Here is a 20,857-nt window from a genome sequence, read left to right as displayed (position 1 = left end):
AAGGAGGGTTGAAGGAGGGGTAACTGGGTTTTCAAAGAAATACTTATTACTAAACAACCTCACTGTCCCCGAGCCACATGCACCCACACCATATATATTTAAACCATTTCTCTCACAGGTGTAATATCTCAAAATCAGTAACCTCAGACAGAGCCCGTGCCAGTTTTCAGAAAGAAAATCAGAACTTTATTTCAATGAATAGGGCAGACAAAATCAAGAGAGCAATTTCCTTTAATGTATATGCTGAAAGTATTTTCTATCTATTTGAGTTTCTAGCCTTACTAGAACACCTTCCTGCTTTTGCCTGGCTTTTCTACTGATGTTAACAAAGCTGGATCTGACACGAGTTTTTTTGAATGGCTTTTTTGATTTATTGCTTTAACTTTACTCCTATGCAGGTTGGGTACATCAGGCCGAGATGGGTCAGGTGGGGTCAAGGGTCGTTCCAACCATTGGGAGCATACAAAGCAGGTAACTACGTGACATGCCAAAGAATCCCTACAGTGCAGATGGAGCCCATTCGGTCCATTGAGTGTGCACCGACTCTCTGAAAGAGCATCTTTCGAAAGAGCCCAAATATGCCTCTAACCTCGCGCATTAACTATGGTTAATCCACCTAACCTGCACATCTGTGGACTGAGGGGGGAAACTGGGACACCCGGAGGAAACTCACGCAGAAGGGGAGACTATACAAATTCCACGCAGACAATCATCCACAGTTGGTGAACCTGGGTCCCTGGCACTGTGAGGCAGCAGTGCTAACTACTGTGCCACCGCCTACTGCAGCAACTCCATGAACAAGCCAATTAACTTTTTCACTCATTTAATGGAACTTAAAATTCTTGTTTAAAAAAAAAAAGTCCAGTTTTTGGATAGCTTGATTTGAGGTACTGCATTGTATTTCGGTTTCTACCTTATTCCCATGTGTATTTTTCAAATAATTATTTTGTTCATTGTAAAACTTAAATTAGAAGTGAAAAAGTCAGTGCATTTTACTTCCTGGTTAGTTGCGGGGGGAAAACACTTCAATCTACCTACTTAGCTCGAATGATTTTGTTGCCAGAAGTCCGAGATCACCTTGACATAACACCAGATTCAAATTGATGTCAGGAAAGAGGAGAGATCACTAGCCTTTTGTGGATGGATTCCCGAGAGCCAGTAATGGTAAGCACGATCACTTTATCATTTAGTGAAATCTGGGCCAAACATTTCAAGCTATTGGGAGAACTCTGCCCACGATTGTTTTTGGGCAAGCTGGTAAGCTCTACCCTGGGCAGGACTGCTACAGTTCCTGCCAGACAGGAGTGAGGCAAAGTATGTACAGTTATGTCTAGTTAGAAATTACCTTTAGACTAGCGGCTGCAGTATAAATGGAATGAAGATAAATAGCTGGAAAAAAAAATTGTAAACAGACCCAAGGTCTTGTTCGGTATATAGTTGAATTCACATTTTTTAAAAAAATGCTAGAGAGGTAGAAGCATTGTAAAAAGACACCGTTCAGTGCAATAAGTATGACAGAGACTCAAAAATGATTAAAATTCATATTCCTCATGAATAAAAAGTTTAAAATGTCATTTAAATAGGCACCTTATATCATTTCAATACATAATTTACATACCATTTCTATACATAGACTTACCAGATCATTTTTGACTGAATGCAACTTTGAGTGTCAAAACGTGAGCTTTTGTCACTATTTCCGACACTGACATTCAGGCTCTTAAACTCACAAAATGACAGCCCTGGCTGAAATTGAGGTTCTAGGACATCTACCAGAGTGCACCACTGGCAAAGACAATGACTGTGATGCAATCATTCAAAGTATGGAAGCAATCATTCAAAGTATGGAAGCACCCCTCCTCCAGAGCAGCTAAAAAGGCGTACACTTTTCTAGCTAACTCCCAATCAGATTACCTATATCTGGATTAGAAACAATGGCTTCCATGACCACAAGACGTCTCAAAGTGTTACGGTAAGTGGATGCATGGGCAGAGTACCACCTGCAAATTCCCCTCCAAGCCACTCACCATCCTGATTTGGAACTATATTGCTGTTTCTTTACCGTTGCTGAGTCAAAAGCCTGGAACTCCCTTCTCAGCAGCGCAGTACATGTACCTACACCACATGGACTGCAGCCATTCAAGAAGGTGGTTCACCACCACTTTCTCAAGATCAATTAAAATCAATTAAAGATGGGCTTAGTTAGCGATGCCCACATCCCATGCGCAAATAACTAATGAAAAGTGTTGATTAACATTGCAGGAAACAAAAATCTAATTGGAAAAGTTGTTAATGCTATTAAGTGGAAGCCTTAATCTTTCACAGTGAGTTTAATTGGTAATTGTGTTAATGCAAAAATTTCATGAAACTCACAGGGAAGTTGAGGACAAGCTTTCATTTGCACAAGGCTAGGTGGTGCAAAATGTTCAGCAACTTACAGCATTTCACAATTGCCTGGTTTTCTCTTTGCTTACCATCAGATGCTGGGTGATTTAGATACGAATAATGGTGCATCACATTAAGCTGCTGTTATTTTGGCAGCCAAATCTGGGCAAGTGAATTACATATGGCATTTTAAGGCAACCACGGATTAGTACAAAATATAGGATATTGTTTCCTGTTGACCCATCTTGTTTTTGGTGCGACATGAACCACAAGATATTATTCGAAGTTTAAACAACCCACGCAACCTTGCAAAAGTAAAACTGCTTGCTCAAGTGATAAGTTCCAAACCACATTTTGTTCCTAGGTTTTAAATTGATGTTCACAGTGAAATTGTGAAAATTAAACTTTCTTTTTTCAAAGAAAGCAAGTAGAAACAACCAAAAACTTCACAGTATCCCTGTATTTACGTATTAAAACGATCCACTTTATAAAACATTTTTCCAAGAGTGTTTTTTTTAAAATGAAAGCTGAGAAACAAAACACTTATGACTTAGAACGGAGAACAAATTAAAAGGATAAGAGGAGGAACTGGTTTGAAAATTAGAAACCACGTAATTCAAAATATTGCTTCATGTTTGGTTAGGAAATAATGGGCTCACCATGTGACATAAAACTGATGTTATCACCACTATGTCAAAACACTGCCAGCTACTCTGAAAATGTTAAACTTTACAATCTCAATACCAAATACAATTTGGCACTTCATATATTACCTTATTCTATACTAACTTTACAACTTCATGGAAACAGCATGCAAATTACTTTCCTGATTTTGAGATTGTAAAGTTATTTCATTTATCTTTCAATAGAACAATTACACAGCAAAGGTGTACATCGCAATGGATAGCCACTTACAGGGGAAATGAATCTAAACAAAATTATAAATTATATTAAAATTAAAGAAACACTTCAATTAACTCTTTGGAAGCTGACATGCCATTCATTGAGCATCCACAAAACATGCTCTACTGGGCTTTAAACAAGAATGGAAAATCAAAGATTTGGTCCTTTCACTTTAATGGCACAAGGCTAAACTTACAACGCTCTACTTGTCACCTGGTTGAAAAGTAGCCTCAGTCATGAGTTTTGAACAAAATAAGTCAATATTTGACAACGTAAATCCCAGATGGAGAATAGAACACATAAGAAAATGGGTAAGCTTGTCTGAACTTAAGAATAGCTGCAAATAACTTTGAGAGATTATTTAAAACAATGCAAAATTTTAAGCAGATAAAGTAGAAGGGAATGGCAAAATTGAGGGAGCGGAAAGAGGAAAAAAAAGAAAAACTATCTTTAATTTAAAGAAACCCTGCTAGCATCTGAATGGCTCAAAGAGCCATTAAAAGCACTGCAGAGTTACAGAAGAGGAACTCAAAACCAAAACAAACTGGCTGACCCAAATTGTACAATTCCCTGAAACTGCCAACAGTGTATAGGAGTTCAAATAAAGAAAATACTAAAAATATTAAATGATGTCTAAGGTTTCAAGAAGCAACTGAACATAACTATTAGGCTTACAAAGTTATGCAAAGTGTTTACCAGGCTCTTACAAATGTAGCCATAACTATCACTGAAATTGTTATAACAATTTGGCCAGTACAACTTTGAACGTTTTCTACTTTTTGTAGTGGAAATTGAATTTTTTGTTTAATTTAGTTATCTATTTAAGTGCAGCGGATTTTACAAACCTAGGAAATGTGGAGTAACCGTTTAAAAATCCAAATTATTTAGAAACATTTACTTGCTCAACATTTACGAACGCCTACTTTAAAATGATAACCAGCTATTTTTGAATTGTATGTGAAAATCCAATGGGCAAGAAGTAAATATAATTTTAATCAACTCTTTTACTTTAGGGATGTTTGTTTTAGGATGTCAACTTGGAAGAAAACCATAATCGTGGATTTTGTCCATCTCATTTATTGGAATTGAACAGGGTGAGGTTTAAGAAAATCAATAGGCAAGCCTGCTTAACTTACACGTTTAGCAGAACAATTTGTTTAATGTCCAGGTAATACTATTCTCACATTTCTGAGAGAATTATTAAAGGCCTTAAGTAAACTTAAAAGTCCCAATGGTTCTTAATAACGTGTGTGCCCATAGACTGACCATATGTACATCAAAAATAACACTTGTCAAAAGATTGAGAGGAATGTTAGTAGTATGAACTAACAATGCTACAAGAATCTTGAACTACAGAATCCCTACAGTGCAGAAATAAGTCATCTGGCCTATCGAATCTGCACTGACTCTCCAAGAGCATCCTACCCAGGGCTTCCCTTCCACCCTACCCAGTAACCCTGCACATTTACATGGCGAATCTACCTAATTGAGCCAAGATTTATTTTTGAAGTATACAAGGATAATTGGTATTTTGCCAGCACATATAAAAATATCCCTTTAGAAACTGGTTTAGATCTGTCAATGTGTTATTTTTATACAATTCGTATTGTATGTTATACATCATTACCTCACTACCATGCAGGACATATTTTCCAATATAGGACGTTTCTCACAGAAAACCATTATTTCTATTCAAGTCTGTAATGAACTATCGGCAGCTTAAGTAGGATGTTGGGTTGTTCTATTACATAAATACTCTACAAATAATTGCCACATATCACATTATTTATTATATAGGTCCTGGAAATATTGCTCACATTTTTAAAAATCTAAACCAAGCAAATATCCACAAATTGACTTTTGAAGGGAAATCCCAAGAAAACTTCAGTCAAAACAGTTTTTTTTAAATAGAAAGTTAACATTTAATGCATAATTTAGTGGAAGTTTCAAATTTAAAATAAAACTACTTTGCAACTAGCAACTGAAAAAGCTGCTAGTAAACTTTGCTAGTTGATGATTTAGCTCAGGGAAACTCTTACATAAAGAAATAGACAAATAAACATTTTTCCAGAAGGTAAAAGCACAATGTAATCTTATCAGTGAATTTAATTCACAATGTAATTAATTTGGCCTTTCTTAAAAATAAATACTACAACAAAACTTGAAATGCAACAATAATTTTGCATTTCACTTTCTTTACACTGTTGTTTTCTTCACATTGCAGTTTGTGATAACATGGGGTAGGAGCAAAATCAAAAATAAATGTAATTGTTTAAGTTACTTTTGCAAAGCAAATGTGTACATCAGAAATTAAAGAACATATTAAATTGCATTAAACAGAATCTTGAAGTTCAAAATCTTTTACTCATGTAATTAATCTGCAAGCATAAACTCGCTAGACGATTACCAAGCAGAGTAATTCCCCAACTGATTGTACAACCTGTCTAAATTTTTATTCCACGCATATAGAAAGAATGAAAATGGAGGCAAATTCTATAATGGGCAGGCAACCTGTCTTGGCAATGAAAACCGACAACAGCAATTCTTCAGCCAACTACAATATAAATGAAATACAAACAGTAATTCATTTATTTGTTATACATGCATGCATTTTTTTTAATGTTGGCCATTCCCAGAGTTAGTCCACCGAATTCCAAAAACGTGGAAACCTCAGGGAGTAATTATTACTGTTAATCTCGATTAACTGGGCAACACTCAAGGAAGCTTAAGGGCAACACTTGACATACAAGGCCGATTGCTTATCATCTAGCTGTACAGTTTTAACAGCTGTGGCTGCGTAGAGATTCCCTGTAGTGGCGTCAGATTATTAGCGAAGTATATTTAGATTTGCCTGTGACTGAGTGCAACCTGTGGCTGGTATGGTATCAACTTTCACCGTAGCAGCAGCCTTCACCCAGATTATTCTTATAGCTGAGCAACAGCTGCAATCTCTTTCCGCTGGTATGATCAATGTTAGCCATTTGGTATAGATGGGAACTTCATGAGATGACACAGTGCAAATAGAACCATTACAGTTAGACTAACCTTCTGATTAATGTTAACAGAGTGGATAGTCAGAAGCTTTTTTCCAGGGTGGAAGAGTCAATTACTAGGGGGCATAGGTTTAAGGTATGAGGGGCAAGGTTTAAAGATATATGAGGCAAGTTTTTTTTTAAACATAGAGGTGGTGGGTGCCTGGAGCTCACTGCCGGGGGAGGTAGTGGAAGCAGATACGATAGTGAGTTTTAAGGGGTGTCTGGACAAATACATGAATAGGATGGGAATAGAGGGATATGGTCCCCAGAGAGTAGGGGGCTTTAGTTCAGTTGGGCAGCATGGTTGGTACAGGCTTGGAGGGCCGAAGGGCCTGTTCCTGTGCTGTAATTCTCTTTATTCTAGTATTTATACCCCCAACTCCGTTAGCGTGGATTGGGGAATGGCTATCCGACAGGAAGCAGAGAGTCGGAATAAATGGGTGCTTTTCTGGTTGGCGGATGGTAACTAGTGGCGTGCTGCAGGGATCGGTACTGGGGCCTCAACTATTTACCATTTATAGAGACGATATGGAGGAGGGGACTGAGTGTAGGGTAACAAAGTTTGCAGACGACACAAAGATAAGTGGAAAAGTGAATCGCGTGGAGGGCGTAGAAGGTCTGCAGAGAGATTTGGACAGGTTGAGTGAGTGGGCGAGGATCTGGCAGATGGAGTATAAAATTAACAAATGCGAGGTTATTCACTTTGGAAGAAATAATAGCAAATTGATTATCTAAATGGAAAGAAATTACAACATGCTGCTGTGCAGAGGGACCTGGGGGTCCTTGTGCATGAGACGCAAAAACCCAGTCTGCAGGTGCAACAGGTGATCAAGAAGGCAAATGGGATGTTGGCCTATAATCGCAAGGGGGATAGAATATAAAAGCCGAGATGTCTTGCTGCATCTGTACAGGGCATTGGTGAGGCCGCAGCTGGAATACTGTGTGCAGTATTGGTCCCCTTATTTGCGGAAGGATATATTGGCCTTGGAGGGAGTGCAGAGAAGGTTCACCAGGTTGATACCAGAGATGAGGGGTGTTGATTACGAGGAGAGACTGAGAAGATTGGGTTTGTACTCGTTGGAATTTAGAAGGCTGAGGGGGGATCTTATAGAGACCTATAAGATAATGAAGGGGCTGGATAGGGTAGAGCTGGAGAGATTCTTTCCACTTAGAAAGGGAACTAGAGGGCACAGCCTCAAAATAAAGGGGGGGTCAGTTTAGGACAGAGTTGAGGAGGAACTTCTTCTCTCAGAGGGTGGTGAATCTCTGGAATTCTCTGCCCACTGAAGTGGTGGAGGCTACCTCGTTGAATATGTTTAAATCACGGATAGATGGATTCCTGATCGGTAAGGGAATTAGGGGTTACAGGGATCAGGCAAGTAAGTGGAACTGATCCACTTCAGATCAACCATGATCTTATTGAATGGCGGGGCAGGCTCGAGGGGCTAGATGGCCTACTCCTGCTCCTATTTCTTATGTTATGTTCTCATTTATCCATTTATACTCCATACAATATACGCTATCTCTCAGAATAGATATGTCATTTCACAAACCAATACAACCTATGATTTAGTACATTGGACTAATATCAAATGTTAGACAAAGAAAAAACGTGCATCTATATAATGCCTTTTCACCTTTTTCAGGTACCATGCTTTAAGAGGGATTGATGACCATGGACCTCCATTGAAGACCATGGACCCCCATTGGATTGGTTCATGATTAATTTTGGCAAAGTACTTCAGTGGTTTTGCTGTTGCCTTCTGCAGTATGGCTGACAGGAAACTCTTTCACACATAACCCTTGCATCAGGTGTATTGGAGGGATTTACAGACTGATGATCGACCCGTTTAGCAACATTATGAACACATCTTCCAAAGCATACAAGTCCTGAAGTGGAACTTAAACCCAGAGCTTCTGGCCCAGAGATAGAGGCAGTACCACTGTGCCACAAGATCTCCATATGGTGCCATTAATATAAAAAAAAATACAACACTTCACAAAACAGCAAGCATAAAATAGACTCTAAGCCATTGCTGAAGGTGTTGCAAGACAACCAAAAACTTTACTTAGAGGTGGATTTTAATAAGTAATTAGAGATCAAGGTGCCTGGATGGCTGAGATCAAAGCCATTATTGGGAGGCAGAAAAGGGCAGAATCGGAGGAATGGAGATTCAGCAGAGTGTAAAAGGAAGAGGATTGGATTGGAGGGGGATACAGCAATAGGGAAAGGCAAGGCCAAAAATGGAATTTAAACACCGGCTGCGATCAAATAGGCATGAGTGGAACCACCACCGTACTAGAACTGAGAGAGAACTGGAAGAGGTTGATATGGATGATCATGTCAAAGCCATAAGAGGAGTGAAGGAGGGATAATGCACCAGAGGTGTACAATTATAGAGGGTGTCATTTGTGATTTTGGTTGGATTGTTTTGTGCTTTGGCAAAGGTGGAAATCTGATTGAAAAAAAAGTGTTTTAGATATATGCAAACTTAGTTAGAATACATCTTCCTTTTGAGCCTGAAGAAAATTAAAATAGAAAGTTTGAATTAATATGCTACTTAAGCTTTGGAAATTTAAATACATAGCAACAAGGTTGCAATTTTCTCTATTCAAATGAAGAAATTAATATCTGTGAAATCTAAATAACACAATGTTAGAAAATATGCAGGGAAAAAGGGATTAAATGATTGCCAATTGCAAACTACACTTCTGAGAACATAGGGTTTTTCATTGGTAATACGCATTAATCATCTTTCAAGTTCTAGCAAGTTTACATTTTACTCATTCTTTGTGGAAAACACAATAGGGTATTCCCTGTACAGCTATGTATTTTTTTACTGTACATTAATCAACACAGTTTTGTTCTCTTAGGTTTTCTATAAGGAATGTAGAAGATACCCAAAATTAGAAATGCTGTCAGGCCCAACACCATGAAAAAAAGCAGAATAAAGTGCAGCATTAATAATAATTTCAAAATTTAAAATCTCTTCAAATATATAGGTTTCTTAAATATACACAAATGTGGAAAGCTATAAATAAACTTCTAAAACTGAGGGCAGACTACTGGTTGCAGGTTTGTGCTTGGCATATTTACACATCTCTTTTACCTGCATGAGCACATGCTTATACACGTACATGCCACAGACATTATTCACTTCATTTGAGGCATTCTTGAACTGCTACTCAGAGAGGAAAAGTGAGTCATCGCCCAGAGTTATTTTAAGACTTAGAAAATCAGTTGCAGAACAGGGCAAACAGAAGATTGGAAGTGAGCTAGCTGCCCAGTCTCTTTGCCAGACAATGGTGCATCAGGATTAATAAAGTAAAAGTGGGCAGAATGGGGAATGAGAATTAGGGAGGCCACAGTTGCAACGTCACTGGACTAATAATCCAGAGGTCCAAGCAAATGCTCTGGGGACATGGATTCAATGTCATAAAAATCCATCTGGTTCACAAATGCCCTTTAGAGAAAGAAATCTGTCATCTTTATCTGGTATGGTGTGACTCCAGACCCACAATAATATGGCCCTAACAACCACTCAGTTCAAGGGAAATTATGGATAGGCTTCAAATGCTGGCCTTGCCAGTGATGCCCACATCCTATGTGATTATTCTGAGACAGTGTCCCTTGGTTCTAGACCCTCTTAACCAGGGAAAACAATCTTTCTACATCTGTTCTGTTGAACCTTGAATGTCTCAATGAGGTCACCTCTCATTCTTTTAATTGCTATATTAGACATGGCCTATATTCTCTGGAGTAGGAAGGATAGATGCAGAAAGGATGTTTCCCCTAGCTGGGGTGTCTGGAACCAGGGAGACAGAGTTTTAGAACAAGAGGTAGACCATTTTGGACTGAGAGGAGAAGGAATTTCTTCACTCAGAGGGTGTGGGCCTGCGCGAATCCTTCATCCACCCTGGATGGGCCTAAATGCGAAGGGCAGTGGGTAAACCTTTCAGGACTGAGGCGAGGAGAAATGTCTTCATCCAGTGAATGGTGAACCTGTAGGATTCACTACCGCCAAAAGTAGTTGAGAACAAAACATTGTGTGATTTCAAGAAGAAATTAGATATAGCTCTCGGGGCTAAAGGGATCAAGGGATATGGTGGGGGCGAGGCGGGACCAGGATGTTGTTCTTGATGATCAGCCATGATCAAAATGAATGGTGGAGCAGGCTTGAAGGGCTGAATGGCCTACTCCTGTTTCTATTTTCAATGTATCTTTGAAATTCTCTACCCCAGAGGGCTGCGAAAGGTCAGTCATTGAGTATTTTCAAGACAGATAGATTTCTAGTTATTAAATATATCAAGGGATATGGGGATAGTGTGGTAAAATGGCGTTGAGATGGAAGATCAGCCATGATCTAGTTGAATGAAAGGGCTGAAGAGGGCAGAAAAGACCATCCCTGCTCCTACGCAAGAATAAATTTAAATAAACAGACAATATTTTTGGGTGTGTATCAATAGTACTATGCAAATAGCTATTTTAACATGTAACAACAATGTCTTGAAGTCTTCATTTAATTGGTATCATATCCAACAACAAAGCAAATTAGCATTATGGGCTCTGTTGGTAGCCAAAAGACTGACATTCTAAAAAGTGTAATATCTGTATAATTTATTTTTGCCTCAGCCCAAAAGGTGGGAGCCCCTTGAGCATAAAATACCCATAAATGTTCCCTTTCCTTCTAAGTAAAAGAAAACAGACGCTTGCTTGAACCTCTCTGCCACATTTGTGCAAATTAAACAAATTATAAGCTTCTAAGTATGGGTTTATGCATTTAATAGGGATGTAGAGACGATAGCAGGTGTAATTTGTAGGCGGACAAATGCTGTGGTGCAGTTCAGCCCACTCAGATTGAAAATAGTAACTTCTATTAGATTAGCAGAAGAGTACAAATGTGCTCAAACACTGATACAGACCATTCAGAATTCCAGTTTGTGTGGTTGGGTTAAATGTAGAAACAGTTAGGCCGGAATTTTCCGGCTTTTTACTGGTGGCGAATTCTTTGGTCCCACTGGCTGTGCATCCCAGCTGTGGGTTTTCTGGCGGGGTGGGGTGACTCCAAAGAGAAATCCCACCGACAGTGGCAGGACCAGAAGATCTCGTTGCTAGTGAATGGCACGCCACTTCTCACTGCCAAGAAACCAGCTGATGGGACGCTGGAGAATTCAGGCCTTAATTTCATTTTTAATGAAGGAAAACTTTCAAAAACCCGATGCACGGGTGGAATTCTCCAAAGCTCCCACTGGCAGGTTCAATGGCAAGCAAGGAGGATGAATTCAGCAGGAGGCCCAGAAATCAGTTTTATGTGATCTTTCATTGGTACCTGCCATGGTGGATTGGGAAACTCACTGGAGGCTGGTGTGAAATCTGGGATGTAGATGAAGGCCAGACCATCCACACCTGATTCTCTGCAGTGTCAATGGGAAAACAGACTGGCATGAAACATGTGGTGTGCAGATGTTGGGACTTACCTGAACAATGCCTGGGGCTGCCTCTGGAGTTAGTGATGGAGGTCGCCAGAAACCTGGACCCTAGAACACCACAGCAATGGGTGGGTGGTGGGGGAGGGGGGGGGGGGGGGGGGGTTTGGTGGTGGTGGTGCATCTACATGTGGACATTCCAGATTCAGTGCCCTAGATGGGGTCCATCTTTCATTCTTGGAATGTTTCTGGAGATCCATTTTCTTTGTCAGGAGGTCCACCTTCTTTCTTTAATAATGGGTCAGTGATGCTGGGCACCTTTTCAATGTGGTGCCCAGATAGGACAGCAGGCTATGAGACATCCAGGCTTGCCCGTCAAGGAAAACAATGCAAAATACCCGGTTGCGTAATTAATGAGGTCAGGACCAGAAGAATCTGTGTGTTTTCCCGACGGCCTCTGCAGCGGGAAACAGTCCATGCTCCGGCCCCACCAGGGAACTCAGATCCAGGATGGGAGAATTCCACTCCATATTAAAAAAGATCAACACTATTTTTAAAAAAAAATTCTTAGAGCATAATATTAATAACAGCACCTTTCCTATGGTTACACCATATCACAAAGTTCAATGTTATTACTCAGCATGCAGTTATTCAATAATAAATTATATAAGTGAAATCTGACTAAAAACAGTCAAATGTATGCAGTGCTCCATAATTAATATCAAGTTATAATTTAAATTCCATTCAAGCACAGCAGCCAACAGAGATGGGTTACATACCCTGTGCCATCGTAAAGATGGCTATAACTCAAGTTTATGGTGTGTGTATTTTAAAACGTTAAGAAATAGGTATCTATGAAAATATATTTGTGAATGATAATGTTTTTTCATTCACTAAAGCACCATATTTCATTACAGCTTATCCATTCTGCAAAGACTGGCTGATTAGCTTTGCATTCTTTCAATTTGTAGACATGAGGTTTAATTTTTTAATTCATTTTCACCAATATTCTTCCTTTCTCTCCTACAGTTGATTTCTTGCCATTGGCCCAGGTGCAATCTACTATACATTACTTGTTGTAGGAAGCATCACCAGTTCCAGCAGACCAGATCTGGCATTCTGATCTGCATCCAAACATCTGCATCTCTAGCAGGAGTCACCGAATAATGATCAGGAGTAGAAATGCTGACCAATTGTCTAAAGATCAAACCTCCAAAATTCTAGGTCTGCACAGTTTAGCTACTCACGGCCCAAAACAGCTGAACCAATGTGTTACTAATATTGAGATGTATGGTGTATAATAAGAATTTTTACTTCTAAAAATATATTTTGCATAGGGATCATTGCAGTCCTTTAAAATTTACGCACTAAATATTAAAATAACTATTTAGCTTTTACAATCCTCAATTTGAAACAACACTTCTTGAAACCTTTCAAATTATACCAGGTAAAATATTCATGGAAATAATAATCTATATCTCTTGGTTCTGTTTACAAAAAAAAGCAAAGGCTTGAACACTAATCTGACCAGAAAGGGATGTACAATTAGCATGAAATTTGTTTCAAATTAATGGAAAAGAAAGATGCAAATTATAAGGGAGATATTGTGAGGGAGTATTTTTTTTTTCACAAAAGCAAAATTATTCCACACTGGTCATTATTGATGCGGTTTAGTTCAGAGATTTTAAAAACATTGATGAAAAGGGAATATCTTTTTCTTAAAGTTTTAAAATGCACACACACTATTTTGTATTCGAATTGAAATCTTCCTTTTGCTTTACAAAACATTTTGGCCATAGCTTAAATTAACTCAAAAGCTAATGAAGGTCACAGGCTTTTTCTTACCACAGGATTTACTCGCTAAACAGTTTGTAAAATATTGAGAATTGCAAGGAATTTGTCTGTACTTCTGTAACAAGAAACATTTCTCTTCCCATTATGAGGTGTTATATTGAGGTGTCAGTCCGTCTTTGGGCTCCATGCTTAATTTTTTAGTCAGGCCTCTTAGCCTTTAGCTTCTCCTGAGGTATCTACAAGGCAGCTATTTGCCCTTATGTGAAAGTTTGGTTCATGAGTGCCAGAGTGTGTCCACATGTCAATAGGCCTTCACACTTCACGTCCGGGAGCCAAATCTCTTCAGAGTTTCTCTGAAGTTTTAGCCTGGGGCCGTGAGGGACCCAGTTTCCACATGGTGCCATGAGGAGGCACAGCTGAGGACTTGCTGATATAGAGGCTATTTAATGACAGGACTAGGTATACATATTTGGCACTTGTTTTTAAAATTGTTGCTAGACAGCAGTGTAGGGTGAAAATGAGAAACAAACTAACAAAAAAGGTTCAGATGTTAACTCTCTTCACCCCCACAATTGACACATCACATTGACCCAGTGAACATGTCTCGATATGTCATCTTCCCGGGGACTCCTGCAACGAAGCCTGTGGCAAACATAGTGCTTTGCATTCCTAGGAGTCCAACTAGGGAGGTTTAAGGGGGAACCCTGATATTCGGGCAACCCAGCATCCGCATATATTTTGCCTAGATTCAGGCCCTGGAGAGGGCACTCTAGCTTCACTGCAGAGCATTCACATAACATGAGAGATAGCAGTTTAAGAGAAATGAGCCCAACTCGATCGGCGTTGAGAATGTCCGCTGTGTGACGTTGGGAGGGGCCATCTTAACCCACTGTCCACCTACCTTATGACAGGCAGTCCCTGACAAGGGGCTGACCCAACATGGTTCATCTGCTCCCACGGTGCTTGGAGCTTAGAGTATCTGCCCAACAAATGGATGGAACCCATCACATAGGCAAACAAACAAGAAAGAAAGAATATGCCAACTCTTTGACTGGCAAGCTGGAATGTCAGGACCAACTGCACAGAACTGACAGATGACTTCCAGCTGGTCAATAACACTTGCAAGACAGCTGCAATCGACATGGAACTCAACAGACTGAACATCGACATAGCAAACCTGGCCTCTTGTAGAGATTCTAAGAGTAAATTACTGAAAGAAAAAAATTACACATTCAGCTGACGGGCAAAGAGTTTAGATAAAATGCGTGAGCAGGATGTAGGCTTCGCTGTAAGGAACTCGCATTCACTTCTGGAGGCTGACTCTTTGTGAGAGTTTTGAAAGAGGTGAGCAAGCGCTTGAGTAGAGGTGCTTAACAAAGATGGCAAAAAACTGTCTTACAGGATGGAAAGCGGCCACGGAATGAGCTGCTAGAGATAGGCAAAATTTTAAAAGTTGAATTTTTACATTTTAAATGTATCGAAGACATGCATTATAATAACTGATATGACAAATATTTTGGTAAATTTGTGCATCAATAAGTAGCCAATCAGGACACTATGTCCACGATCGTCAAATTTAAACACCTGTGGGAAGCTGGTGCCTTATACCACTGAAATACTAAGCACATTGACAATTAATTGCATTTTTATGCAATCACTAACTGGCAATTAGTTATTTTAAGATTTCTGCATTTGAAATACAATAGACTTTAGCTAGTTATAGTTGTGGAACATTTAAAAACTTAACCCTCTATAACGTGAAGCAAAAGACTTCCTTCAACTGCAGGTGGATTTCAAACACATATTCGCATCATTACTAATTCTATTTCTGTATGCGTAATGTCACGTGACTCAGTCCCTGCCTTAGTTCACTGGCTGCTGAAACCTTCACTCACGTCCCATTCACCCACACTCACTGACCTACATTGGTTTCTGGTTAAGCAACATTGATTTTAAGATTTTCATCCTAGTTTTCAAATTCCTCCATGGCTTTGCTTCTATTTATCTCTGTAATTTCAAGTCCTACAATTCTCCCAAGTATCTGCACTGATTTTAATCTCACCACCGCTGGTAGCTATGCCTTTAGCTGGCAAAGCCCCAAGACTCTGGAATTCGCTCTCTAGTTCTCTCTTCCATGCTTTAAAGATGCTGACTTCAGACCACTTGATCAAGTGTTTGGTCACCTGAAGTAATATCTCCTGAGTGGCTCAAGGCCAAATTTTGCTTTAGAATGCCTGGTGAAGAGCCCTGGGATATTTTACTATGTTAAAGGTGCTATATAAATACAAGCTGTTAATGGATCTCCACTAGGACTGAGTGTCAGCAGTTGCAATGTCTTACGAAATAAGTGAATGCAAGTAATTATAGCTAGAACCATAGAATCCCTAGAGTGCAGAAAGAGGCCATCTGGCCCATTGTGTCTGCACCGACTCTCAGAAAGAACATTTCACCCAGGATCTCCCCTCTGCCCTAGTCCCATAACACCACCTATTTACCATGGCCAGTCCACCAAACTTGCACATCTTTGGACTGTAGAAGGAAACTGGAGCACCCAGAGGAAACCCACACAGGCCCAAGGAGAATGTGCAAACTCCACACAGTCACCCAAGGCCGGAATTGAACCTGGGTCCCCGGTGCTGTGAGGCAGCAGTGTTAACCACATTCCACCGAGCCACCCATACATAAACTTGAGCAACTTTAACATATATTTCTGATTCTCAGTCTGAAGAAACAGGCAAAAACATTTGCTTTTCTTTCAACTTTTTTTAAAACAATGCAACAAAATTGGAACTTCAAGGTAACAAATGTATATAACAATGCCAGCTGTTGTTGTATATATTTGTAAATCTCCTATCATGGTAGTCATCTTGAATTATCAAAATAGAACTATTAAACCATGGCATATGTAATACATTATCATGCCCATTGTTACTGAATAAATCAAACTCCACCTATGTAACCTGGAATTGTGAAATCATTACATCAGTGCTTTGGGCATCAACCATTTATTATAACGAAAAACTGCAAATCAGGTGTCTTGAGTATAGATTCCTTACCCACACATTTAATCTTTATTTTTCTTTCAATAAACACAAACGTTTGGCAGGTAGCAAGCAGGGAATTAGGGTAGGTATGAGTTTAGCAGCTGTGATAGAGAGTTCATGGTTGTTCTGAGAGAATAAATTCTGACTGTGACACTGGAGAATGATAGCATTAGGGGAGTTAAGGGTTTGGTTGCACCAGGAAAGGACTGTGGAGATTGGTGGCTCTGGATGGTTGGACTGTGTAGTTTAAGTTGATTCCTGAGGTCAATCAATAGAGGGAGGGCCAGCTGAGTGGAAGTGCCTGAAGATCAATTTTCCTCCCAATATTTACTTTCCTTTTCAGTTTACAGTGTAGTGATTAGGAACCAAAAACATCTATTATTTTTAAAACACGTAAATTGGGCTCGAGGCCAGTAGTAAAGAAGGGCTTTAAATGTTTACACAACAATGACACAACTCAATATTTGTATATTTACAATAACCACCAGCACTATTAGATTAGAGCTTCCAAGTGGATTTTTAAAAAAATAGTGGCTCTGACCAAAACTCTTTGCATGGAGTTGATCCAAATTTGAAGGCTTGTTCACATCGACCATTCTGAAAACCTGAAGTTTTCAAAATGCCATCTCTAGATGAATGCAGTTTTATGGAACCAAAGTGGTTTAAGCATGTGATTGCAAACTCAAGTGAAATTTGAATGAGACGCACTACAGTTATTAGACTGCAATTTTTGTTTTGAGAGACCAAAGCAAGACTCCAAAAACAATTAACTCACTTACAAAAAATTCCCTCTTCCATAATTTATTAAATATACAGTATTGGTCTTTTCTGGCTCATAAAATATTTAATCTCTCATTCCAAAGTCAAGCAATTCCACTTAACCAACTGTTCATAGAAAGAGCTCGATATCAGGGCAGTATTTGACTGATATGGCACTAAGGAACTCGAGCAAAACAAAAGTCACAGAGGTTTCATCTCAACCAAACCATCTCTAACTTTAGCTTCTTCAATTACCTTCCTTATATCATAGATGAAGAAGCAGGGGTCTTTGGTATGGATTCCACACTGTTCAACTCCACACAGCCTGTCGCAGAACTGGAATTAAGATCTAGATGACATCCTCGGCACTCATTGGCCTCTGACAACTGCAACTGTCTACTTTTGCATCACATGACTTCAGCTACAGGTTGAAACGTAGCACATGATATTTATGGCACTCAAAGTGTCAGGTCATGACTCTCAGTCAAGAGAAGCCTCTGCCATTTCCCTTCACCTTCAATTGCTGTTTCCTCATATTGGGGGTTATCACTAAATAACGTAGAGGCTGGGGGCTTCAATGAGTGGTTCACCTCCTGACTCCTCAAAATTTCTCCTCCTTTAGAAGGTTTAGGTCAGGAGTGTGATAGACTACTTGCGTCCAAAGGATGGAGCTGTAACATTTAAGAAGTTCAAAACCACTCCGGACAGAGAAAAGATAGAAAATGTCAGACAGAATTTGTAAAGAAAGGAAAATGTTGATCCTTCATCAGAACTGGACACAGCAGTTTGCTTGATCAATGCCTCTGCCAGTAGACTCAATATCTATCCTCTCTACCACTTGGACACTGTGACTGTAGTATACCTTAACTACAGGATACACTGCAGCAACTCACCAAGGTTACTTTAACAATACTGTTCCTCCTTTGTAACCTCTACCACTAAGAAGGAAAAGAGCAGCAATTTGTGGAAACACCACCACCTCCAAGTCACACACTGTTCCAAGTCAGCGCTATGTAATTTTTCCTTCATCATCAGCAGGCCAATATCCCGCGGGTTCCCTTCAAAGGCTTTCTACCATCTACAAGGTACATGTCAAGAATGTTGGAAAACCTAGCGCTTTCACAACAACCCAAGAAGCTCAACATTATCCAGGACAGAACTGTTCATTTCACTGGCATCTGTGACAATGTAAATGTCTACTGTCTCACTACCAACACATGATGCACTACAAGGTTATTTTGGTAACACCTCCTTCCCCTACAACCAAGATGAGCAAGGATGGCAATGTTGTGGGAATACCATCACCTCTCCAAGTTCTCCTAAATCAAACATGAACTTGATTTATATCACTTTTCCTTGATTATCACCAGCCTGAAATATCCTAGCTATCACTGTGGAAATACCACCATCACAGGGTCTCAAGGCGGCAAACCGTTACCTTCCCAGAGAAACTAGGAATAGGCCTTATTGGGACATTGTCAGCATCCAAAAAATGTAAAGCAACTTTTCAAAATGTGAATCTTTCTTGAATAGTTTTCAGCCAAACAATTTCCATTGATAAATGGTAGAGAGCAAAAGAAAATTAAAATATAAACATTGCTGAATTCCTGAAATAAAAAATCTTTTAAACTCATGTTTTTGGTATAGAAGCGTAACCACGGCCCTTAAAGGATTAAGAACAATCCTAAAATTTGTAAACTAGCTAGCTTAATTTTTTTGCCAGTTTACTGCTCGTAAGAATATTCTGTCACTAATTTAGTAGCATTTCAGAAGTTTCTGTATGAATCTGTATCACAACGAAAAGGAGAAATATATTACATAGAGATATATTTATAAGTAACAACAATAACTTGCTCTAATCATTTCTTATTTTTATGGGACGAGGAAGTGTGGAGATGTTCAGTATATACTAGGCTTAAAAATAACCCTAAGAAAGTCTTTAGTGTTGAATTGTTTTGGAATGTTATTGCAACTTAAATTAGAGATATAACTTATGAATTTTTTTTACCAGGTAACTATCATAGAAGCAGAAATCACTCCTGAGGTTTTGTGGTGACTATACATTCTGTAACAACTCTGGATATGAGTTTGTTTAGTTTATTTTTCACCTTCCTAAATTTCTGGCTCTTGCATGCCAGAATTTGTGTAATATCTGGAAATTCCCATTGCATCAGGACAAGACCAAGATATATTGACATGAAACAATGGAGAAATCACATGTTTCAAGTCTGTGGTACAAGTTTACATCAAGGTATTGAAAGGTCAGACTTTGTTACTAGTTGATAGAAATAAAAGACATATTATTTCTTTCTTGCATAGTACATATTCACCTCAGCTTGAGGCTTAGGAAAAATAGGAGTAACAAATCTGAACGTTTGCCCTGATCACCTTCCTCCCAAGGAAAAACCACAAACCAGTCGGACTCTCAGTGAAGAAAAGTTTAGGCTGTTAATTACGTGCAAAATTGTGTTTAGTTGTGGGCAGATGGTGGGCATTAGCCAGGGATTCATGTGTGCCCCTAAAAATAGACACTGACTCAAGCTGTGTTTGCTAGTTTAAGAGGAGCTTGTTTGCAATCTGTAACTGTAAATAAATGCTTATAAAAAGGATAGGTTCCTGTCATATCCTTCACCAACTGGATTTCTAGATTACAATAAGGACCAGCAGAATGTCTTTCACACGAACCTTGCTCAAAAAAATTAAATCTAATATGTTTAATTCTAAATGGTTCCTTTTAAAGAGGAATAACTCTCGTCTCCATTTAATAATTCTGTCATTCATCATAAAGTGCACACAATTACTGATGACATCAATCCTATCATAACCGTTCTCCCATTTTCTTCAGTAAGTGCTGGTAATGGTTTTGCTTTTATTACTTACAGCTCCTTTCGACCCATTTTTTTTCTTCATTTATCTCATTACCACCTGCTATTGCCTTACATATCATTCCTTTTGCTATTTAAGCATCCCTGCCTTCCATCCTATTACAGGTCTTTCCATTTGTTATTTCCTCGCCTCCCACTTTTTCCTGCCTCTGGACTTGTTTAAAATCTATTACATCTCTAACATGTTTCAATGCTGATGAAAGATTTCTCTCCACATATGCTGTCTGAGCTGCTGAGCATTTTCAGCATTTCTTTTATTTTGACATTAGTAATGTTTTTATTGATCAATAGCCTTGCTCTTGATAACACATGGCTCTGATGTTCCTATAATTCCATCGTTAGTAAGAAATTTACCACTTTCTTGGTCAACATAACGATTACAAAATACGTGAAGTACTTCAACTTGGTAGCTAATTAAAAGGATGTGTTAGGTTTGTGTAGGCGGGGACCAAAAAAAGATAAAAGATAACATCTGTTTCTCTGTCAACAGTTAACATTTCTAGAATTGCACAAACAATTTCCAAAGAGTTATAACTTCAAGTGGTTGTGTGTTAGGTTGAAAGCAAATTACTGTGGATGCTGGAATTGGAAACAAAAACAGAAAATGCTGGAAGACCTCAGCAAG

At 39.0% G+C, this 20,857-nt stretch overlaps 1 protein-coding gene across 2 annotated transcripts in view; it reads right to left on the bottom strand.

Moving 5' to 3' along the window:
* The window catches only part of nfatc3a (nuclear factor of activated T cells 3a), a 147,475-nt gene that overhangs the window by 26,671 nt on the left and 99,947 nt on the right, over positions 1–20,857 (bottom strand). The gene's annotated exons all lie outside the window — the stretch shown is intronic.

The sequence above is a fragment of the Mustelus asterias genome, chromosome 4 (assembly GCF_964213995.1).
Source record: "Mustelus asterias chromosome 4, sMusAst1.hap1.1, whole genome shotgun sequence".
Classification (NCBI taxonomy): domain Eukaryota; kingdom Metazoa; phylum Chordata; class Chondrichthyes; order Carcharhiniformes; family Triakidae; genus Mustelus; species Mustelus asterias.
Note: the sequence above shows the minus strand (reverse complement) of the source record. Positions and strands in the feature narration are given on the sequence as shown.